Raw genomic sequence first — 24,452 nt, forward strand, 5'->3', positions numbered from 1 at the left:
GCAAGTAACATTTTTTCTTAATTTTGTGAATCATATAACACACTATCACTAGATCACTACATAACAGATTGCACTTGCTTGACTGTTTTTGAAGGACTGGCCAAACGTCTTGATCAATTGCCAATAATATTGTAAGGATGCATTTAATAACTTGTTTGAAATTCAAGCGTTGTTTGTAAAAACAAGACTGTTTCTATGCGAGAACAGACTAATTGACGCGTTATGTTGTCATTAAGATTGGCTTACAGTTATAGAATATGCATAGTAGTCCTTGCTCTTGAGAAATTTAGAAGGATTTAATAAAGTTTCCGATACTGGTTAATGCCTCCGTTTGAAAAAATGTTGAAATAATTTATGTTGACTTTCTGATTCTTTTGGGGCCTCTGAACACTAGATATAATAAGCTATAACGTCGTATACTATATAAGGTATAGGAACACTAAGGTATATCCGTGCGTAGGTACTGTATTTGATTTTTATTTGTTTTATTGAAGAGGCAACAATACAAACTCTACATAGGTCATGCCATGATAATGAGCTTCTGATGCGGTATATTCAACTTTTAGGGCCGTTTGCACAGTCAAAGCTTAAACTCGATTTAATCAGTTGGTGGCTTAAACTCAAAATGAAACACATTTATGTTTTCTCTATTGTTTAACTCAATTGAATTAATAAAATTGAGCATATGCATATTATATTACATATTGTAGTATCTCTACTGAAGTAGGGCCTAATCAAGTAAAAGGGGTCTGTTCACACTTCACAGATGCAATATTTTCCAATATATTGGTGGTTTTTCATTTAATAACAGCCTAGGGACTTGGGCTACGGTGTTTGTTATGAATACGGCTTCCCTATAATATTCAAGCGATTGACGTTGAAGAAACCACTTGTTATGCTGTCGGCAAAGATAAGAGATAAAACGGTTTTAAAGTTTCTCTATTCCTAACGTGTTAAGCTTAACTTAGAGGTTGTTTTACAGCAGTATACCTCTTCGCATATTTGAATTCATAATAAAGCTGGCTGACTGAAACTTCGAATCGCATTTTCCTGTCTCAGTTATTCATTAGTTCGTTATTGATTACTATAACTGTGTAAGTTCGTTCAAAAATTGAAAAACATTTTTAAAACGGAAAATGGAAGTAAGCTCTGTTTCATATATTAAGAGGAAAGAGTCCATGTATGCCTAATTAATTTCCTGACAAAAGGCTGCTAATGTAGATTGTAGAACATGAGTTTCCGTGTAATGGAAATCCAACATGACATTTCATGTTTTGACAAGGCAGCCATTGAACATCGAAGTATCGAAGATATTGTTTGATCCTTGTTACAATGGACTTTGATTATACATGAACCATGATATTGGAGGACCATTTTTATAAAAAAATCATGGTATTTTCAAATTTAATACAATGCATTTTCCATGTAACGTGTAATTATTTACAGTGGTGTGGAACTGTGGAACAGAGAATATTCAAGTGAACAGGGAAAGTTAATTCAAGAAAATTCGACAACTACCATTAAATATTGTTCAATGTGATAAAACTTGGAAAATAATTACGAAATCAGACATAATATTGGTGATTTAATAACAATTACAAAGGCAAAAACCTAAACTGGACACTGATTCCGAATGCTGCTGCAGTTTATTAATTAGAAAATACGTAAATCGGGAGATTAGGCAAATACAAACTGCGACTAACAAATTGTTCAATGCCAAGCAAACGGTTTCCTACAATCGAATTAATTTATATTATTGTGTTCAATTTGAAATTTGATAGAAATACTGCTGCTCTCAGCAAATGAGAGAGATGTCTGATTTGTGATTCACTACTATTGTGCTCACATTTCTCCAGTGATTCCATGTGATTGTTTCACTGGACAAAAGGCCATTGTGCATGTTGAGCGGAGAAGCTACCGTGTGGAGTGTGCAATGAGCGACCTGCAGCCTGCCTATAGAAGCCCTAGAAATGAGGTTATTCTGGAAGAGAACGCCAACAATGGAATACAGAACGGTTAAAGAACAGTAATTGGATTTTTTCAATTAATTCTAAATGATTCGACTGCGATCAAGGAGCGGAGCGATGGCTGACCCCACCCAGCAGCAACACACTCGTTTGTAGAGCAAACAGTTTATCTATATATTGCTGTCAAATTGAGTGTTTAATAAATCATCATACGAATAGCGATAATCAATTCTGATTTGATTTATTATCGTACTAAAAATTATCATGTAAAGATTGGGGTTTGATTTGAATGTTATCAGATCTGTGTCTACTGTCTAAGGGGGTCAACACTCAACCGCACTACACCTCCCCAACTTGCTTCATCGATTCTCTTATTTACGATTATACGTAAAGTGTCTGATCCCATCCCTTTTTGAAAAAACACACTTCATAACAATCTACGTTTTTATTTTCACAGCTAAAATTTATTATTGACCTCCCGTCCAACAGGAATTCACCAAGGTTTCGACGAAAATTAATGACTGCAATACAATAACTTTAATAAAGTTTTCCTACTCAATCCTTCTTATCTGAAAATTTCTTCCAGTAGTCAAATCTTCTAATAGTCTTGCCTGCTAGACTATCAACTTATCAATATCGATAGCACCCAACATTATTTACTGTCATAATAGGTTCAAGAGATTCAATGATAATCTGATTATTCTTGCTAGTAAAATGTTCAGTAGATTGTAAATAATTATTGTATCGATTTCCTCCAAGTATAATAATTTCTGTACAGGCCTAATAGAGAATACAGAACATGTGTAAAAATACATTTCCATGTTCAACCATGTTCTCTGCAATATTGGACATTCTATATTGAAAAAAAACCTGGAGACGGAATACTGAGCATGATAGTATTCCTTCATATCTTCTGATCTATCTCCATGTTATTCACCTCTCATAAATATGTACTTATTCTATTAATTGTTTCTCCATATAAATGTTTTTCAATCGCTGCATTCCTCTCATGTTCCACCTCATTTCATTCATCACCTGACTCCACAACCACCTGTTGAAACTAGTTGGATAATTCTTCCATCTCATTGTTCAAGATAGATTTGTAATCCACAAAAATAAGTCAAGAATACATTTCTCTTGCTGGATGGTCAATAATAAGAATAAAATGAAATAGTTCCTGCTGTGAAATGCCTCATAAATAATGCCGTTTCATCCTAATTATGCTGATTATCCGTCATACTAGTTCTTGACAGAAGATTTAAACGTTCTCTAAACATGTCACAACAGATTTTATTCTCTTGACACCTGTTGGATTTCTCAGTTCTTCTTCAGGGTGATCAGCAATCACATAGTAGATTAATTTCTCTGGCAGAAGACAAACGACATTACCAAGTCTCTATCATTGATAACTGAAAACTATTAACTCATGATTTCATCCTAATCTATCAATTGCTCGAGCCTTTTCAGTAAAACCAAATGAGTCGAATAGACTCATAATAGTATGTAAGGCTATATTGATAAATACTTGATATTTTATAAGTAAAACAAAGTGTGAAGAACTTATATTGGTTCGTTTTAAGTGCTAACTCGGCCCCAAATCCGGAATTCGGAAATTTTTCGTTTTTTGTCTGAATACACTTACATAATATATTAGCCACGTTTCTCAACAATGATGAATTGAAGACTGTGACAATGAAGGAATTATATTTTTAATGGATCAAGATATCGTTCAACTGATTCTAGGCTCATATATTATTCAATATTCAGTAATCACTTTTGTGTTTAGTGAAAAAAAAAAACTTATGAATCACATCTAATTAATACAGATCTATGTGGATCTTTAATTCATTTTTCAATCATTGCTCTCATAGATCCACCTTTGTTATTCACTTCCAAAGTTGAAAAATCAAGTGTGTCAAAAAGCTTTTCAGAACATGGGAAATTAGGATATGGTTTTTTGGAATAGGACTTTAGCTTAGCCTAGTTACACACACATCGATTTTTGGACGCACTTTTTTTGCCGTCCTTATAAATCCTATTAGATTAAACATATGATGATTGTCAAGTTCCGTTTAATCTGGTAGAATTCATAAGGACGAAAGTCGAAGGTCCGTTCGAAAAAATCGTACGTCCTAAAATCGATTTGTGTGTAGGCTAACTGGCTTTAGATTGATACAATTAATCTTAAATTATTATAACTTGTGATAAAATCACATAAAAATCTTTTTTGAATCATAAAATTCTCAAATTTTCTGAATATTTTCTATCATTATAAAGAATTAAGCCTCCAGATTTTGAAATGTAGTTGTCACCTGATCTAGAAAAACCATTGTCTGCTACCATGGGAGAATAATACGACTGACTCAACTAAAATGAATAGGTTCATTCAAAACGTAACTTTTCATTCATAATAAGTTTGTACTTGGAAATGAGTATCTACCTGATTAACGTGAAGTTGAGACCCGTGTAGCCTTGGTGGTCCGATGTTGGGTTGGGTCATTGAGATTGCTTGCATTGGCGTACAGCTGGCCAGTTCGTAAGGGGCCATAGAAAGGGGCCATAGGCCTAGATGTCAGCTCACCTCATGGTTCCAACTTATCACGTCCAGATGTCGGATATAGGGCTGCCGCACCGGTCAGGGACAAACGCCAATGCGAATGCGCCAAGTGTCTGAACTCACCTCACTTCAACAACTCAGCAATATTTCCGAAGAAGCATTTCATGACAGGTCTACATCATGGTGCTATTTCGAAATGTGAGAAACACATTCTACGAGTATCAATTTCCATCGATTGTAAGTAGTTTGATCGTTGAGAAATCGTGAATAGCATAATAAAACGAACAATAATTATTTACAACAGACAATATTATCCTAGTGTTCTGAGTTCTCTCTTTCCCTTCAGTATCGGAATTTCTAACTCGTGCTTACGTACATTGAAAATAATAAGAAAGTATCTATACTTAGCTTCAATGCAGGGAAACATAACATGAATTTAACCTAATACATTTTTATTTTTCATTTAAATATTTATTCTTATTCATTTTGACAGACATATTATAACTGATCCATACTCTATTTCAATAAGATGAATGAAGGTATGCGAACTGATGATATACAGTAGTAATATTTTTCAAATAAAATGAATAAATAATGTATAATATGAATGAAGACATGAGAACTGATGATATATATTATTTTGTTGAGAGGATGTGATGTGATACAATGTTCTATGATATCCAAATAATTGTATTTTCTGACAATGATATTTTCAAATTCCTAGGGGAAGAGCTCCAGATTAGTTTTTCATGGAAGTGTAACTGGGCTGAGGTTGAATAGTGTAAGTTGATAACTCACGTAATTAATTGAGTTTTAGAGAAAAAACATTACAATATAACTTTATTTTTTCTCTATGTTCTTATTTCTCTAATATTTTTAATAGATAGGTATGTAATTCTTACGACTGATCTATCAGCTTCTAAAATCAGAATGTTTTCGAATGTGATACTGAAACTCCATCAAGCTTCTCATTGTGTATACGTTGTCGACCACGCTGAAAAACACGAATCTCGTATCTTGTGTTTTCGTGCTGATGTTGATATCTCACGCGTGAATCGAGCAGTTGGAGTTAGCTGCAATCTGCAGTTGATAATAATTTATATTTTGTACTTGACCCACTTAGTGGAAGTTTATAAACAAAAAGCTATTCAGAATCATTCTCCCATTCATTAGTTGAATGCGTATCGAGATAGTCAGTTATCAAATGGAGCAGCCGTATTTCAACAAATTAGAAGGGGATTTTTTATAACTCTAGCAGGCCCTCCTTGATACAATAATTGATTGATTTGGCTTTATCGGTTATTCAGTGAGTTGAATTCTGAAATCTTGTTCAAGATAAAGGATTTCTCTGTTCTTTAGATAGAACACCATTTCGACCAGTGCCTTGTGATAAGGAAGATGTTTGCCTTCTCATAACCTCGATACCCGTTTTGATTTTTACTTTCAAATAAGTCTGGGGTGACCACAGGTTTGGACGCAGACTGCCTGCGGTCCTTGAAATTCTTTTGGGGGGAGGGATCGAAATATAATATTGGGGCTCACGAAATTTGTTCAAGTTATGTGATCTAAGCCCAATGAAATTAACAGAACATCAGAAGTGTGAGAAGCACAGAAAGAAATCGAATCATTTAGTGATTCAATTTTATATGTGTGATGCTATTTGCTATAATCTGTTGAAGTTTCTAAAGTGTCTGTTCAAGTGTATGTTGATGAGTCCCGAAATAAAATTGTCTGCCCTCTTGCTCAATACAAACAAAAATTGTTTGCTCTTTAAAGCATCCCAGTCGGTCTGAATGGTTTGGAATGAATCTCTACTGAAAGTCACAATTAATTTATACGGATGTATGCTTTTATTTATATCTATATTTGGAATTCAATACTTGAGTCCTCCCTGCTATGTGTGAGTCTATAACTATTATATAACTATAGTCTATACCGTAATTATTATAATGTCTCATGCTCACCAAAAGTATGTTTTTCATTTAACTATCATCAAATAGAATAGATTCGACCTAACTATCATTAGATAGTTACAAGCATCGAAACACAGGTTTCCAGTTCCACTGCAACATAGGTTGGATAATATTATAAGAGAAGGTTTATAACAAATTATATTACTCTTTTTGGTGCAAAATCACAAATCAGCGTGCAGTCCTATTTGATTCACTTCTGCCTGGGAATACACTCCTAGAAAGTGCATGGCAGGGCTCAAATAAGATAATTATTATCGTTAGTTTTTGATTCATTTGAATATTAAAAAAAGTCTATAATGGTCAATCCCAATCACAAATTCAGATCAATTATAAATATATTAGAAGCAAAGTTGTTTAAAAGCAATATCGAAATCCATTCAAAAGTTGTTTTTTTATGTCAGCGTTGAAAAAAAAAGTTATATAATAATATAAATAATCTTGAACTTCTTGGTGAACTTCTTGACTTGCACTATTGAAAAAAATTAAAAACGTGAACCATCTCGATCAGAGATTGAGGAAAAACCAACGATGTAGGAGCATAATTTCTTTTACATTTCCTCCTTTAAAAAAATCTGTGATTATAATATTGAGATGAATTTGACAGAGCTTGACAGAATTTTTCTTAAATGAAGAATGAAGAAAGTATTCATAATTATTGTTTTCAAGTTTTAGGCTGGATAGTTCAATAGTTAGAAATGTGCTTCAAAGAATAATTCAACTCTATTTTTTGTGTTCAAGGTTATCACAACTAATAATGAAAGTTGAGATTATATGGTCTAGAGACTCGTCTGATAGTTTGGACAGAATATTAATTTATCAACAGATTGTGGCGCCACGATTTCTAGTCTACTTGTGAGAGAAACCCAGAGTCATTAGTGGACTCTCAACACAAACCAAAGTCTGAGAAGATTATTCCATTCGAGATTAACTTCTCACAGCATGTTTACAAGTTTGAATACTTGCTGTGTAGTTTGGTCAAAATAGGTCTGGGCTAATCAGACATGTAACGTGAATTGTTTGTACTCAGAATGAATTCATTTTAGAAATTTTTCCCCTCGTACTATAGTTGCAGTTATGGTTACATACTGCAGTTATGATTACATATTATAATCACCACTGAAGCTATTCTCCAGTTTTCTAAGATATTTATCTGTTAGATCATCAAAGTGAGTAGTTGGAAGTCGTACAGTTCAACTTCTATAATATGTAGTTTCTTGATTATTGTTGAAATGTGATCACTGTTTTAAAAATATAATACCAAATTCGTTTGAAAAAAGAGTCCCAATAAGTTAAGAATAATGACGTAATACTTTTCACCTATAAGTTATGTCGGTGCTAGGGACTTTGGAACCAATACTTTTTGAGACTAAAGGGTTCCAACAGAAGAGAGGATGAGTCTCCGCAGGTAGAATCAGTTGTCACAGATGCTTTGATATTCTAACACAGAGAATTAGCGAGTCAGTTGCAGGCCTATTCAACTTTATATGAATATGTATTCAATATACATCAATTCATTCAGCTTTAAAAGTTCAATTATCATTTCCTCTACTTGATCAGGAAAATATGAATTTTTAGTTCCCATTAGATCAAGGAACTTAGATCTAACAACTTGTTGAAAAAGAGTCCTTCTGAAGATGTCTACAATAAAAATAGATTGTTTATCTACTCAGTATATAGAAAAATGAATTATTAAAATAAAATTCAAGAATGGTTTTCATTGAGTGGCAGAAGCGTGTGAATCTGTCGCAAGGGTCGACTATTATTTGCTGATCACCTCGCAGGTAGAGACTAAACTTGGTCCCAAAATGTATTCCTCTTTTACCTTGTTTGTAGCGAAAATCCTGGTTTCTAAGCTCCTGTCACCAGTTATGTCAGTTTCTTAGGTCCCGAATGAAACTTCACCAGTGATCCTTTTGTGTATTGACTAGATGAATATATTGTTGATTCTGTCTTTCGACCTAGCCCGAGCCCGAAGCACAGCTCAAGCAGCCAAGTAGACAGCAAAGTAGACAGCAGACATTATGCCAGTTGGCCGTGGGCCGTCGTAGGGGCTGTTTATAGTTAGTTACACGAGCTAGATTCTTCTGAATGTGAACATTATATGATCATATGATATTAAATTAATCATCTCGGAGACTCGGAGTCACGTCGAGTCACGTCGCGTCGCCTCTCAATATGCGACTACAGTAACTATACTAGTAGTTCTGTGAACAGTAGACCTCACGCAGTATTCTCATCCACAAGTACCTGATTGAACTATAGACCTTATGGAAATACAGCAATAGACTGGCTTCTCCACACATCTGTGTAATCACTTGTCAGCTGATTTATGATGAACTAGCTGGCCCGGCGAACTTCGTTCCGCCAAATAGTTAATGCATCTCAAGACAAACTTCAGCTGGATGCAACTTCACCTGAGGAGGCGCGATGCGGCATTTTGCATGCAGGTGCTTCTTGCTTACTGGTTTGAATGGAAGCACTCTCACACACTGAATCAGGCATGGCGTGGAACGGTGTGATGAGGCAATCTCCATAAGATCAACACTTCATTTTGTTTTTAGTTGGGGCGTTTAGAATAAAATACATGGGTGGTTCTGGAGCAGCACACGCTCTTGTCTACTACAGTAACTAATATTACCAACAGTATGGACATTGACTGTCATGAGGTACAAATCCGCTATTAAGATTCCAAACAAACTTTATAGTCCTATCATTTCATTTACCGATTGGAAACATATTTTAAACTTCCAATGAGTTTGGTATAACATTATCGAAGGTAAATTGATTATACTTCGATATAGACCAATAAAGTTCATTCAAATAACACTAATAACTCTTAAAATATCGATCTTTCTTCCCTCGGACTCCTCGCGGACCACTTCCAGAGCTTTTGAGGACCACTTTTTGGAAACCACTGATCTAGATAAATACCTATGCAGAAAGATTGATTTCTTTTTCTCTTGTATTTCCTTATCCAATTTATTGGTTTGACCTTCTAATAATTCAATTTAAAAATATTTTTGTGGTTTGATTGGATATAACATTTTATGAAATATTGAACCGTGATTGAGTGCTGATTAAAGACGTCTCTACTTCTATGATTGATTCTCTTCAGTCCTGAGAAGCCTACCCATAACATGTTCAATCTTCAATAGCTGTTGATTATGAGTTTCAATATATGACAATATCATGACATATTTCAAAAGTTTATTAGATTTTTTTGGGGGGATTCAGCTTTCAGGTTACCTAAGATACCTAGGTACCTTTCATTTTTACTCCCTATTATCTACCCTCGATTTTTTGGGGGGATTCAGCTTTCAGGTTACCTACGATACCTAGTTACCTTTCATTTTTACTCCCTGTTATCTACCATTTACAATTTCAAGTTCTAAAACTATATTGCGAATATATATAATATAAAAACTTGAAAGAGGTTATATCGGAGTAATCACGGAGATATGCTTTGATAAGTAAAGGCAACGATTTCACTTATATTCCACTATGAGCAGCATTATAAAATACAAATATTTGGAATCTTCATGGCGACAGCGGGAAAAAAGCTAAAAAATATTTAACTGTGATTTATATATTAATTTTATAAAATGTTATATCCAATTGAGCCAATAATTATTTGAAATTATATTATTAGAAGGTCAAACCAATAAATTGGATGATGGAATACAATAAAAATGAAATCTATCTTTCTGCATATGTATCTAGATCAGCGGTTCCCAATAAGTGGTCCGCGAAAGCTCTGGAAGTGGTCAGCGAGGAGCCCAAGTGAAGAAAAATTTATGTTTTAAGAGTTATTAATGTTATTTGAATAAACTTTGTTGGTCTATATTGGAGTAAAATCAATTTCTCTTTGAATATGATATACCTTTATACCAGACTCATCGGAAGTTCAAGATATGTTTCCAATAGGTAAAAGATGTGATTAGTTCCAAATTTCCAATGCAATAAGATAGGACTATAAAGTTTGTTTGGAATCTTAATGGCGGATTTGTACCACGTGATCGAGCTAGCCAATTAAATGCGTGACTGTGGGTAATATAGTTATTACTGTATTGTCTACTATCTATTGACGGCTGTTGGATGACGCAATGATTATACCAGCTGATTTTTATTTCTGTGTGTGGCCAGCTCACAAATCTTCTCCCATAAGGATTATATGTAAACTTTGAAGGACCGTAGGGAAGAGTCCTGAAGTCGGATTATAAGTTTGATAAGCCATAAACCTGGTCCTGAACATAACAAATACAACTAAAAAAACAACGAAAAATCATCGAATTTAGTGCACATATAAAAAAGTTATTGAACGTCAAAATTTGAGACTCAATTTTTATTTTATATAAGACTAGCCGTCAGACTCGCTTCGCTCGCCATATCCGTCTAGCCAGGGGGCTCCGCCCCCTGGACCCCCGACTGGATCGTCCAAGAATGAGATCAGCAGGCTCGCATCGCTCGCCTGCATTTTTCATTTGAGCATTTTTATCATATGTTAGAACGATCCAGTCGGGGGTCCAGACTAAACGTCTGGCTAAACGGATATGGCGAGCGAAGCGAGCCTGACGGCTAGTGATATAATATTCCCAGGAATAGCTCTGATTGAAGTAGCAGTGCTCAATCAATTTTTCCGCGATAAATGCATTTCAATCTTCAACTTGGTGCCAACCTAACAAAGTCAACTCAACTTAATGCCAACCTGACAAAATTATTAATTTAGTTACCAGTTAACAACTGTTTCGAAGAGGTACTCTCTCTCTAGATTATAGTCCTATATTAACATATGGTATGGACATTTTTCAATTATAATTAAGAGAATAAAAAGAATATACATGCTAAAAGACGAACTTTAAACCCTTAAAAACCACCCTTAGAGTTAAAATATTGCCAAAAGATTTCTTAGTGCACCTCTAAAGGGCCAACTGAACATACCTACCAAATTTGAACGTTTTTGGTCCGGTAGATTTTTACTTCTGCGAGTGAATGAGTGAGTCAGTCAGTCAGTCAGTCAGTCAATGAGTGAGTGCCATTTCGCTTTTATATAATAGATATATAAGATAAGATAAGATAGATTATTCTATAGTCTGATTTTTACTCTAATATTGGCGTATGAAGGAGGCTCCTTTTTCCTTTCATATTTGATTTAAAAGATGATGATTTAAGATTTAAAAGATAGATGATTTCCAAATTTTGCATTTGGAAATGCAAAATTTCCAAAAACCTTGTATATACGTCGACGCGCAATTAAAAAAGGAACAAACCTGTCAAATTTCTTGAAAATCTATTACCGCGTTTCGCCGTAAATGCGCAACATATAAACATTCAAACATTTAAACTTTCAAACATTTAAACATTAAGAGAAATGCGCCAAACCGTCGACTTGAATCTTAGACCTCACTTCGCTCGGTCAATTACCCACAGTATGGCCAGTGACTGTCACGCTTCTGATTGGTTAGCTCGGTCACATGGTACAAATCCGCCATTAAGATTCCAAACAAATTTTCAAGTCCTTTCTTGAAGCATTAGGCATTTGGAACTTAACACTTATTTTACCGATTGGAAACATATTTTGAACTTAAGATGAGTTTGATATATCATTTTCGAAGAGAAATTGATTATACTTTAATATAGACAAAAAAGATAACTTTAAAAAACACTAATAAATCTTAAAACATCAATTTTCCTTCCCTCGGACTCCTCGCGGACCACTTCTAGAGCTTTCGCGGACAACTTATTGGAAACCAGTGATCTATAAATATGTAGAAAGATAAATTTCAATTTTGTGTATTTCCTCATCCCATTTATTGGATCGAACTTCAAATAATCCAATTTCAAAATATTTTTCTGGCCCAATTGAATATAACATTTTATGAAATATTTAACCATGATTAAGTGCTGATTAAAGACGTCTTGACTTCTCTGATTGATTCTGTTCAGTACTGAGTACCCTACCCATAACATGTTGGTACAATAGCTATTGATATTATTTTCGAGTTGCATTACCACGTGCAGTGGTAAGATTAGAAATATCACTAAATGTAAACAATAATGGTTATGTGTGTTATTTTTCAGTTTCTTACATGTTTATTAAATTCATCAAGTAGTACTATGGCTAGAATAATTGGCTCTTCCAGAGTTTATATTCAATGTTGTGCTTTACAATATTTTCGTCAGACTTATTGGCTGAATAAAACAAACTATTTAAATGTTATGGAATCTATTGTGATGAGAATTCCATCATGCTTCTAGAAATAGATATGAGAACTTTATTATTTGTCAATGGAACAAAATTTGTTACAATATCATGACACATTTCAAAAGTTTTATGGTATTTTTTGGAAATTCAGCCTTTAGGTTACGTTACCTACCTATCATTTTTACTCGCTTTTATCTACGATTTACTATTTCAAGTTCCAAAACTATATTGGGAATATAGAAAAAACATGAAAGAAATATCGAAGTTAATAATCACAAAAATATACTTTAATAAGTAAAAGCAAGCGATTTTACTTACTTATCCCATATAAGCTCCATTGTATAAAATACAAATATTTGGAATTTTCATGGCGGCGGCGGGAAAAAAAATTCCAATGGCCATACTGTGGGTAATATAGTTACTGTATATGCGACTAGCCTAATACTCCATTACATTTATGCTTGAGCTAAACTCCGTGTTTATGTCTTTAACCAGTTTATTCTGTGTTATAATCTCTTACACATAACACATTTCTCACTAAATAATATTCAGGCTACTACTCACTGAAGACCGAATCAAGGAATGTTTGATACTAATAAATTCGATACTTTATTTCGATTTCGTATTCAATTTTGATCGAATGCAGAACTTAGCTCAATATTCATAACTTGTATTGCTTTTCCAACTAAGGTCCGTTCAAATTACAGAAACAATAATCTGAGCATCTTCATGCGTTCATAATACTGTAGGCTATCCTCTAGAATAGGAATTATGATGTGTTTCGAAATTTGTTTATGGGATACGTTTCAGGTCTTGACAATCAAACAATAACTCAATTTTCAACAAACGTGAAGGTCAATTAAGGTTCTAATCCTCAAAAGTACTTGAAATTCAGCTTTATCTCCACTATTGTTAACAATCATCCCAAAAACGTACATTTGACTGTTCAAAATTCTGGAAACATTTATGATGTTTTCCTCCATTTAGAATGCATATTTGTATCATAAATTCTATTAAACTCACTTACAATGCAGACATGACTCCAAAACAATACAGAAATGGTACCGTATTATGCATTCACATGTTGCGTTGCCGAGCACAAACAGCGTGTTCAGAGCAATAATATTACAAAAGTGTGGAGCATCCTAATAATTTTACAGTTGTGTGTTCGAGAATAGTGTTAGTATGGAGTTAATGCCTGGCACAATAAAGATGTTAGTCACGCCCTCTCTAGTGCATACTTTAAGTTTATCGTCTCGGTCGAGAAAGTTGAGTAAGCCACGATTTGGTTTTGCAGTCTGGGAAGATTCGAGGTTATTGTTTGAGATTTTAGAAGTACCCTTGCCCGATTCAGTCAGTATCTAGTGCAAATAATATGTCTACAATATAAACTACTGGCTTAAACTCCAATGAATGGCGCTTAGAAAACTTCGATCCTATATCTAATATGATATTTTTAAATGTATTGATGTGATCTTGAGTGTCTTAATATTCATTACATTTTCTACAGCAACTCTTATTCTCACAAACGAATGAGTTTGAAGTTTGAACCAACAAGCAGACATATATTGAGCTTAGTTTTCTATGTGAGGTAGGTACATATTCCACAATAATTCAACAAAGGAACATCAACAAATTTTCGATAAATTTAGAACGTCTAATTCAGTGAAATTGATCAATGAGCGCTCTATTCTAACACCAGCATAGCAATTAATAATTCTATTCTGAATTATGGGCCTGGGGTGGAGTTTTCAAACACCCATATTGCTGAGCTATCAGGTGGTTGTCGTGGATAAATAACAATTTATCATGAGGGCATGCTATTCATTGTCGATAATCAGCCGTCTGTTAACTAATGCTGGAGGTTTATCCATTGGTTGGCAATATATTGGCAGCAGTTGTTTTGGCCGGCGACCAGTGAACAGTGAACACTTATTTGAACGCATCTCATATCTGTATTTGTGATAGATATAATTACAAATAGATTACCGTTGTGGCTGTTGGTGGAGTACCCGATAACATCCGTTTCTGTTAGTTCATTACAACAGTTTATTGGATGTATCTCTCAGCCGGGCTTTCTATCTAATGAACTACAATGTTGCCTCTGTTTATACATTTTCGTAGCAATTTCTGCTGCTATAATGAATTATTGATGAAGTCTCTATCGATTCTCAACAATGTATGCCCCTAATGTTTTACTATGGCTCTCTTGTTTTGTTTGACAGGCTCTATCATGACATTCTCAGCCATCTATGATTTAAAAAACGGCGATATTGATATTGTTTTACTACCCCTGTTATTTCTCTCAACTACTACTCAAATATGATTAATTTTCCATTGATTTATATTTGATAGAGGTTCAGGGAGTTTCCTGCTGGAAAACTGACAACAAATATTTATCACTATTCTTTCAAATGCTAAAGAACACCTTCACACTCCTTTCAAAAACCTTTCAACTTGCATCGATAGTCATAACGCGATTTTATCAAGTCTATAATCATTTCCCCCTTCTTGTCAGCAAAATTATCATGAAATCACGTGAATTATACTACTAAGTTGACAGGAAGCTAAGGATTAATCAGTTCCACGACTTTTGTTTATGACCTAAGTAGGTTGTACTTCCTGAATGAATCTCAGGCCCAATTCACACAGAATGGACGTTTGACGGAGTTTTGTCCCTTCCACGGCACTCCTATGTAAACATTTCGAAGAGACGTGGCAGTGCCGTAGTCGCGTCGCTAGCGCCATGTCTCTTCTGTTTGCATTTGACCATATGTTTATGTAGGAGTGGCGAGGAAGTGACAAATGTCCGAGCCACGTCCGTGCCAATCGTCCGTTCTGTATGATCTGAGCCTAGAATTCAAGCTTTGTTAGTGCACAGCCTACTGTAGTTTTCTTATCAGCATACAAATTAATAACACTCCCTCGCTCCACAATCAACTTGCACATAAAATCTCTGAAGTTAGTGTTGCGTCATAAGCAGTGATCCGTAGTCCTTGACAACTGGATAAGTTACAATCACAGTGACGTATTCCACTGAAATGGCAAACGGCGCTTCGTATGCCTCGTGATAATGATGTCTCTGATGATGGCTGTGAATTATAAGAATCGTTTCTGGAAACAATGGCTCTAGTGCTCGAGCTATCGATATTTCTTGTTCGACCAGAAAACTGGGAACAATGGCTCCAATGTCACAGCAATCGATATTTCTTGCTGGATCGAACAATCGGTTTCACTTTAAACTGGAAGGATTATAATATAGATGACATCAATGGTTGCCGTTGAATCAATGCTGACAGTGAATGACACTATGTCTGCAGATATTTACAATGAGCGGCGTCATTCATGTAGTTGTCATCACCGGTTGATGTGTTACTTGCTAGTTTTTTCAGCATTCATCTGGAGACCTGGGTACGTGACATGACTCTCGCTAATACGAGGCCGGCCTAAGCAACAGCGCCTGTTGACAAGATTTAAAACCCAATAAAAAGTCCATAGATGAACAGCCGCTGCCGGCTGCAGCTGAGGTGCTGAGCCTGAGCATAATGTGTCAGTTATCGATTCAATTGTTTGGGTGGTCGGCCACCGACACTCAAATTGCTGTCATCAGTGATAACAAATGGCGACAAATTGAGGGATTGATTCAATAAATGGTAGTGGAGATAATGAGAGACCGGCATTTGAACAATTATATTATGAATGATATTTACAGCCACAATCAAAAACACTGATTTAGTAGGATGTTAATTTTAATTGAGATGTTGAATGTGAATGGTTATCCAATTTTCTGAACTTGTACAGTAGGTTGATCCTCTTTCTTGATTGTAGGAAACAACATCATAAAGGTCCAACTTTCATATTTTAAGCAATGTATCCCTAGAGAATATGGTGAATATCGTTACTTGAAAATAACCTCGTTAATTCCAATCATTACTCTTCACACATTTATCCCATCGACTATCCAAATGGACGGGAATACTAAACCACAACTGGAGAATTCTGGGGTCTAGAGGAGTCTGATTGAATTTCTCTAATTAGTCAGAGGTAAAATCTCACATATAATTTATGCTGAATAAGCGAATTGTAGTAACAAAACCGTTCAAGGTGTGACCAAGTTTGTCTGTTCAACCAAGCAATTATCTTCAGCATTCCACATTCCATCATTTCCAAATTGAAATATAATTTGTGGGTTGAAATAAATTACATGGGAACCCGATAACTTAATTACATCTGTGGAAAAGCTCCCTCAATTGAAATGGCCTATTAGTTATTGAAATTGATTACTTCGTCTTTGGTTAGTGCTGTAATTCAATATTCCGAAAAATGTAATGAATGCTCCGGCTCTCTTACTGGCCTTTGGACAGTAGCATAATCTTTTGAAATCTAATTTCTAATGGAATCCTCATGGTAGTTTCTATCAAACTTTTAAGGTGCTATACTAACAATCATGTGTAGAAAATATGAGTAAGAACTGTATAGCTTGTTAGCTTCCTAACTTTATCCCCCAGGCAGATGCTTGCAATGTATAATTTCGCTTTCATTTTTAATAGATGCTTTGAGGAGGGATATTTTCCCGAGCACCTCAAATCAGCCAAAATAAAACCTCTATTCAAACAAGGTGACCCGACTAATCCCTGTAATTATAGACCGATTAGTCTTATCAGCAACCTTGCTAAAATAATGGAGAAACTAATAAAGTCAAGAGTCGTTTCTTTCTTGAATCTTAACAAAATAATCAACAAGAACCAATTCGGTTTCCAAAATGGTAAAAGTACATCTGACGCTCTCATAAAATTCATCAATACTTTATCTGATAAAATAAACTCCAATAAGAAAACTATTGCGGTATTCCTGGATATACGCAAAGCTTTTGATACAATACCTCATAATACCTTGTTCAATAAACTGGAGTCCTATGGTTTCAGAGGAGTCTCGCTTGAATTGTTCAAAAGTTATCTGAGTAATAGAACCCAGTCCCTAACCATAAGTGATCAATCTAGTGTAACTAACTTAACTTCTTACGGTCTTCCTCAAGGTACTGTACTTTCTCCCATCCTTTTCATACTCTATGTAAATGACTTTTTGAATTTAAGACTTCTAAACTCAACTGTAATATCCTTTGCAGATGATACTGCAGCTATTTTTCACGGTAATTCATGGAATGAAGTTCATACTATAGCTGAAAAAAATATGCTTTTAAGTGGTTGAAGTGGTTTGAGCTTTGAAGTGGTTACATAAGAATACCTTAAGTTTAAATATTGAAAAAACTAATTACATAACTTTCTCTGCAAATAGAGTAGGGCAGCCTAACGAGAATCAAGATTTGAGACTCCATTCTCAGTGAATTTAAACTTGGGTAATTGTGATTGTCCCACCATTAAAAAAGTCAATAATACTAAGTGGAATTATAATTGATGAAAACCTTAAATGGGATGTTCATATTAAATACATATGTAGAAAAATTAGATATTTATCTTTTAAATTTTACCAAGTTAACAGAATTCTTAATAAGAACCACCTGAAAATGATGTATCATGCTCTAGTCAAGTCAATTCTGCAGTATGGCATAGTTGTTTGGAGAGGCTGTTTCAACTGTCATATTGCTGAATTATTTGTAGCACAAAAACTGATAATTAAAACTATATTAAGCAAACCCAGGCTCTATCCAACGGATATGGTTTTTAGTGATTTTGAGGTCATGACTATACGTCAATTACACCTAAAAACCGTAATTGAGTACTTAATAAAATATAGATCCGATTTTCCTCTCACAATAAACTCTACTCTTAATTATTATAATCTAAGGGCCACTGCTAACAAATATGTAACCTATAAAACTGATATTGAATGTATAAGGAGGCAATTAATTTACATAGGTATTAAAATAATACACCTCATTCCAAATCACTTTCTCATGGACAATAAGATCAGCGGAAAAATTAAACTGGATATAAAAAACTGGACATACAGTAATTTCTTCTTCCATTTAGATATATGACTCGAGATTTCTGCTCCAGCATTTTTTTTTTCATTAGTTTTTTCATTTTTCAGTGGACTCGCTTACCTTTATTTTGAGTACCTATTCCTCTGTTTTCTTCCTTCCCCCCCCCCATTTCTCCCTTCCTTTTTTCCTCATTACTTCGCTTCTCTTCTTTGCCTGCCTATTACATGGGAAACCATAGTTGGCTAGGTATCTTCCTCTCTTTTTTTTCTCTTCTCCAACACACCCAAACACTAAGCCCATGGTTTTTTATATTTGTAACATTTTATTGTGTTTTATTTGTTTCGTAAATCTTTGTAATTTTGTTTTGTCTTGTTTTGTGTGTTTTTAATAAATTTGAAATTTGAAATTTGAAATATATACCATACTATACTACTATACTATACTATGTATAATATATATATATATATATATATATAATGTATAATAATTTATGTATAAACCTCAATACATTTTAAACTTATTGTACTTTGATTTCCCACTCGCTTTTTACTGCGTTCAACTGAGCTGACAAGTTCACTGAGCCTACAGTAACTCTTTAACCAGTTAAATTATGGTTGTATTATATTTTACTATGGTTATATAGTTACTGTAACTGAGCACACGTGTCAGACGTTGCCATTCTCCTTAAGCCGGGTCATCCATTTTCCTAGACTCAACTCAATTATAATTATCAGTAGAATATTGAAACGGACCACGGTGAAACATGATTTATCAACTTTTTTATCTTTACCTTTTACGACAATACATCATCAACATTAATTATATTAAGTTTTCGTCGTTATTCGTTGTTAACACTATGCTGAGGATGAGAACTCCAGTCGTGATGAAATAAACAAGATCTTAATAAACAGTGGCGAACGCCAGTCTACTCCTAGTTTAGCATACACTAGCCAATAAGGATTAAATTTGCAATACGTATTCAACCTCTCAGACACCGGCAGGCAGGACATTATTATTCTAATTTGTTTAGCAGTCGTAGCAAGCTAATTGCCTCCTGGGCCGGAGCCTGGAGATTCACTTCACACGGTCAGCATTCTTGATAAATAACATGGATGCTTCCTATTCAAGCGATGCTGACAGTGTAAAGTGAATCCCACTGTGGTGTAGAAGCAGGCGGCGGTAGGCCGAGCGTTGTGGTCCGTTCTTTAGTGGAATTCATTTTCAACTGTCAGCATTTCTTATTAATAACACCAATGCTACCTACCCGTTGAGCCAATGGTGACAGTGCGAAGTGAGTGGGTGCAATGCAATGCCTTTGCGCTTTGCTACCTATCGGCTTCGCAATCAGCGTACACAGTTTGCAACCAGTATCCGCTGCTTACAGCTAGGCAGCATAGCTAGGTGACAGGTTGACGGCGAAACATTCTCTTTTTAGTCTTCTGTCTGCAGCCACCGGGAGCGGCTACAGGCTAACAGCCTCATGTCACATCTTATCCGTACACACACACGCTTAATTATAATCTTTTAACACATCCGCGGCTCCTCGTCACCATAATTAGCGGTTGACACGTTCGATTGTAATGATAGAGGACATTTTTTGTAACGGCAGCCCATGTGCATAGAATACCTATTTGATTGCGGTCAACTGTAAGTGATGACAAGTGTGAACAAGTTTGTGTGACTGTGCATGGAGGCATGCAATCTGCAGCAGCTTCTGTTCGTTGCCACTAATGAAATAATGGCCTTAAATATGCTTGGGAATTGATAGCGATCAAGAATTTCTCTATTTTACTTAAAACTTTAATGCTTCAGAGCGGATGATCGGAAATCTCCATTGAGTTTGACCTTTTCTTAGTTAACGATTCTGACTTCAGATGGTGATTCTGTACTTCTCAAATTGCAGATCCATAATCATTATCATCATCTTCATCATCATCATCTATCCAATTAGGCAAGGAGTTTGTAATGTTTCAAACTTTCAAAGCATGAAACGTGAAATAAACTCATTCAACTTGGGTGAAATATTCACAGTAATTTTGATTCATAAAACGTTTTCAACATACACCTACTATTACAGTACTAAACACAGTACAGAAAACATAACTGTAACAACGATTAGACTAGATTAGTCAATCATTCACAAGCATTCAAGTTTTTGAAAATGGGAACCTGCAATGGAAAGTTGGTATACTAAAGGGCATCATGTAGAAACAGGTGAAGCTTTGGACGCTTTATCAGCAACTTTAAATTGAATTAGGGCAGCGTTTGAGATGAAATAGTATACGGTAAACTAATTAGCGAGAGCATCCAGGGTTGCATAGGTTCGTTGCTCGTTTCTAACTCTTGTTTAGGTGGATAAGTGCATTCGAGCATCTAGGCTGTGCATAATCGGGGCCATGTAACTCGTGATAAACGGGCAGCTTTCTTGCACACACGTGCGTGATTTAAAATTGAAATAAATTAGATAGCAGTCGCTGGTTGGTCCACTCGCGGCCGTTCATCATCCTAATAACAAGACCCCTGACACTCGGTTTTGTAATAGCCGACGATTTTCAATCGTTATTATTGTTATTACATCTCAGCTAGCAAATCTTGAATAAAAGGTCGATACTTTATTTAGGCATTCAAGTACCACGCCTGTGGTATCGGCTGCATTGCCATCTGATTACACTTCCCAAACCTTCTCGTCGTGGCTTTTCTTTAATCTACCGTAACACAGTTACGATTTGAAAATATAGGCTACTCGATGCATCCTACACAATAAGGGTGTTCATGTCCTTCACCCTTCAACAATATTCAGAGCGAGACAATACATTTTTGTTTGTAATTTTGTATAGCTCACAGAATGAGTTCTTTTACATATCCACCATAGCTATTATTATGCAAATTTCCACAATCTCACCTCTCACTTTACCATACTTAATTACTTCTAACATACAGAAAACTGCTAGTTTTTTCACAACAACATAAAAAATATTCACAATGAAATCAATCATTTTTATTAAAGTGGTTGACAATAAAAGTGGTTGACAATTTCAATTTGTGATTTCATTATGAAAAAGTACCACAACATCACACAGAAAATAAGTGTAAGGTAAAGAAAATATTCACCTCCACCATCTTATCTGTGTTTTTCTTTTAAATAACATTTAAAAACCCATTATCCAAAAGGATTAAGATGTAATATTATAATGCATCAATTTTTCAACCTCCTTAGAAATAACATTGTAGAGCTTATTTCATGAAATATTTTTCCTAGAGAGTCTTTGACATCAAATTTTGGAAATATCTGCTCAGATCTCATTTTCTCACTCTGTCTCTCAGAAAAACTCGGAGTTGTAGCTACATCCAACTGGTAGAGTCTTAGGTTATCCCAAAGATTCAGGTTCCAACCATTTGAAAAAGTTTGTAACGTTTGTCTCTAGGTGATCTCAACACAGTAGGCCTGCCTACTCTATTGTTATTCAAACAAGAGTTTTCCCATAGAGTAATGTGTATTTTCTTAGCACTAATTGGGTTTCAGTGAGGACTAATAATGTCGTTTTGAGCTCCTTAACAAACAGCTGATTTGCGGGGTCCTTTGAAGGACGGATCTTTGTGGGAGGAGGAGTCTAAGATGGAGTTTGCCCTGGGCTAAAGACCTCCAACCCCACATCTGGGTTAAGACGATTCGCGCTCAAGATTCCGTTCCTCTTCAACCGAATGCAGCATTATTTACTGGTTAAGTTATTTACTAGTTGATGTTCTTGTTTGACAACAGTGACAACTTCTATGGACCACCATTTAGCTGTCAAGTTCACAGGTTGACTCATTTTTTTCTAATGATATTCCAGAGAAGATTCTGTCCGTTCGTATCTCAGATATGTTTCTCACATATTCCTACCACTATCATATTCACCTGAAACCATAAACTTCAATTCTTAAATATTAATCTTCCAACGACAGTTGCTGTTGACGCTTATAAATAAAAGTATTAAGAATATTAAGGTACAGTAGTTGATACTTTTCATGTTATAATAATAGATGTAAGGAAATAACTAATCAATCTCGTATTGGACTGAACTCATTTCCTAATGATACATTATTACTTGAGAACTGGATCACTTGAACTTGGAATTTGAGAAACAATGTATTAAGTATATAATTATATATTGTATGACAAGTAGCTTTTTTGTTTGGGTTACTCTTAATTAGAACAAATAAAAATCTAATTACCCTTTTTTTATTTTTTTTAAATGTTTTACATACGAAATGTTTCGACATTTCTGTCATTATCAAGTAATTCACTTGTATAAAACAACTAGGAATTGCTTTTAATTTTTTTAAAGTTGTGGTACGATTTTAAAGTAGTTAGTTACCTTTGCGATACTCCTCCTTTATTTCAAAAAACTTGAATTTTTGTGGAATTTTATCAACAAAATGGAATAATCAATTTTCAACTAACTCAAAAAACCAATTGAAATTGAATTTGAATTGAATTTGAAATTTGAATTTGAAATTTGAATTTGAATTTGAAATTTGAATTTGAACTTTGAATTTGAACTTTGAATTTGAACTTTGAATTTGAAATTTGAATTTGAAATTTGAATTTGAAATTTGAAATTTAAATTTGTAATTTGAATTTGAAATTTGAATTTGAAATTTGAATTTGAAATTTGAATTTGAAATTTGAATTTGAGATTTAAATTTGAAAAATCTCAAGACTGTTGTGTTGAAATCGGGAGATGAGGATTTCTGGAATAAGTTTTCTCAAATGCCAAAGATTATTCCGTCGGAAAGCTTTATAGTATCTTGATAGATGTGTGGTACATAATTTATTATGAATTAAGTACAAAAAATATCAGACTGCTAAAACTATGTGAGAATGTCACCTATTCTCATTTAAAGAACATTCATTACCTGAAGACGATAGTAGTTATAAATTGGTTGAATAAGCTGCAGTGTGCTAAGGATATATTTTGTCAGCAGAGATCAAAATTATGACAAAGATTAGTTTGGAGTAGTGGCATCGAAAGTTCAGTGGAATTTCGCAATTACATTACGGACGTGCTGAGGGCTGAGCTCCATTTGAATGTCGAAATCCCGCTTGACAGCTCTCCAATACCTGCCACAGAATACTCACGTTGATTGGTTGCAAATGTCAACAATTTCCGAGCTTTATCTGTCCCCAGTCTTTAGTATTAGTTTCTACCAACTGAACGACAATTCTTAGCAAGCCACTTGCTCTTTCATTTTTCACATTTATAGTTTGCTCTATCTCTTGTTCCTGATCTATGATGGATTTTTTTGTCCAATGGAATTTAGAGAGGATAAGAGAGACTGATTTGATTGATATAATATTCCTATTCTTTACATTTGTGAACAAGTATAGCAGTAACGGGAGAATGCCAATTAATAAAACTTACATAACTCGGTAGAATGAGAGATCTATGAATTTTCAAGATGATTAAACTAACGCACCTTGAAAACGAAGATGGGAGATTGAGGATATTGGAAACAAATGGTAATGAACCATGCTACACAACACATTATAATACGGCCTCATAAAGCTGTATTTTCCTTGTTCTTCAAGATCAAATCCCAAATCAGACTCTGCTTCAAGAGGTCTAGATCAGGACTTGAACAATGGATCCATTCAATGTAAAATTAAATCAGGTTTTATTATGTGATATAATTCGATCTAGTATACATTAAGAATGCTACTGAAAACCTTCTTTTCCTCCGATAACATTTTCCATTGTGATTGGAGGCGGTCATAATATTGCAATTAAGTTAACTCCACAATAATTATATTATTTACCATTGATCA

General features: G+C 34.7%; 1 protein-coding gene across 1 annotated transcript in view; it reads left to right on the plus strand.

The window, feature by feature from the left end:
- The window catches only part of LOC111049893 (high affinity cGMP-specific 3',5'-cyclic phosphodiesterase 9A), a 271,239-nt gene that overhangs the window by 424 nt on the left and 246,363 nt on the right, over positions 1-24,452 (plus strand). The gene's annotated exons all lie outside the window — the stretch shown is intronic.

Source organism: Nilaparvata lugens, chromosome 3 (genome assembly GCF_014356525.2).
Source record: "Nilaparvata lugens isolate BPH chromosome 3, ASM1435652v1, whole genome shotgun sequence".
NCBI lineage: Eukaryota > Metazoa > Arthropoda > Insecta > Hemiptera > Delphacidae > Nilaparvata > Nilaparvata lugens.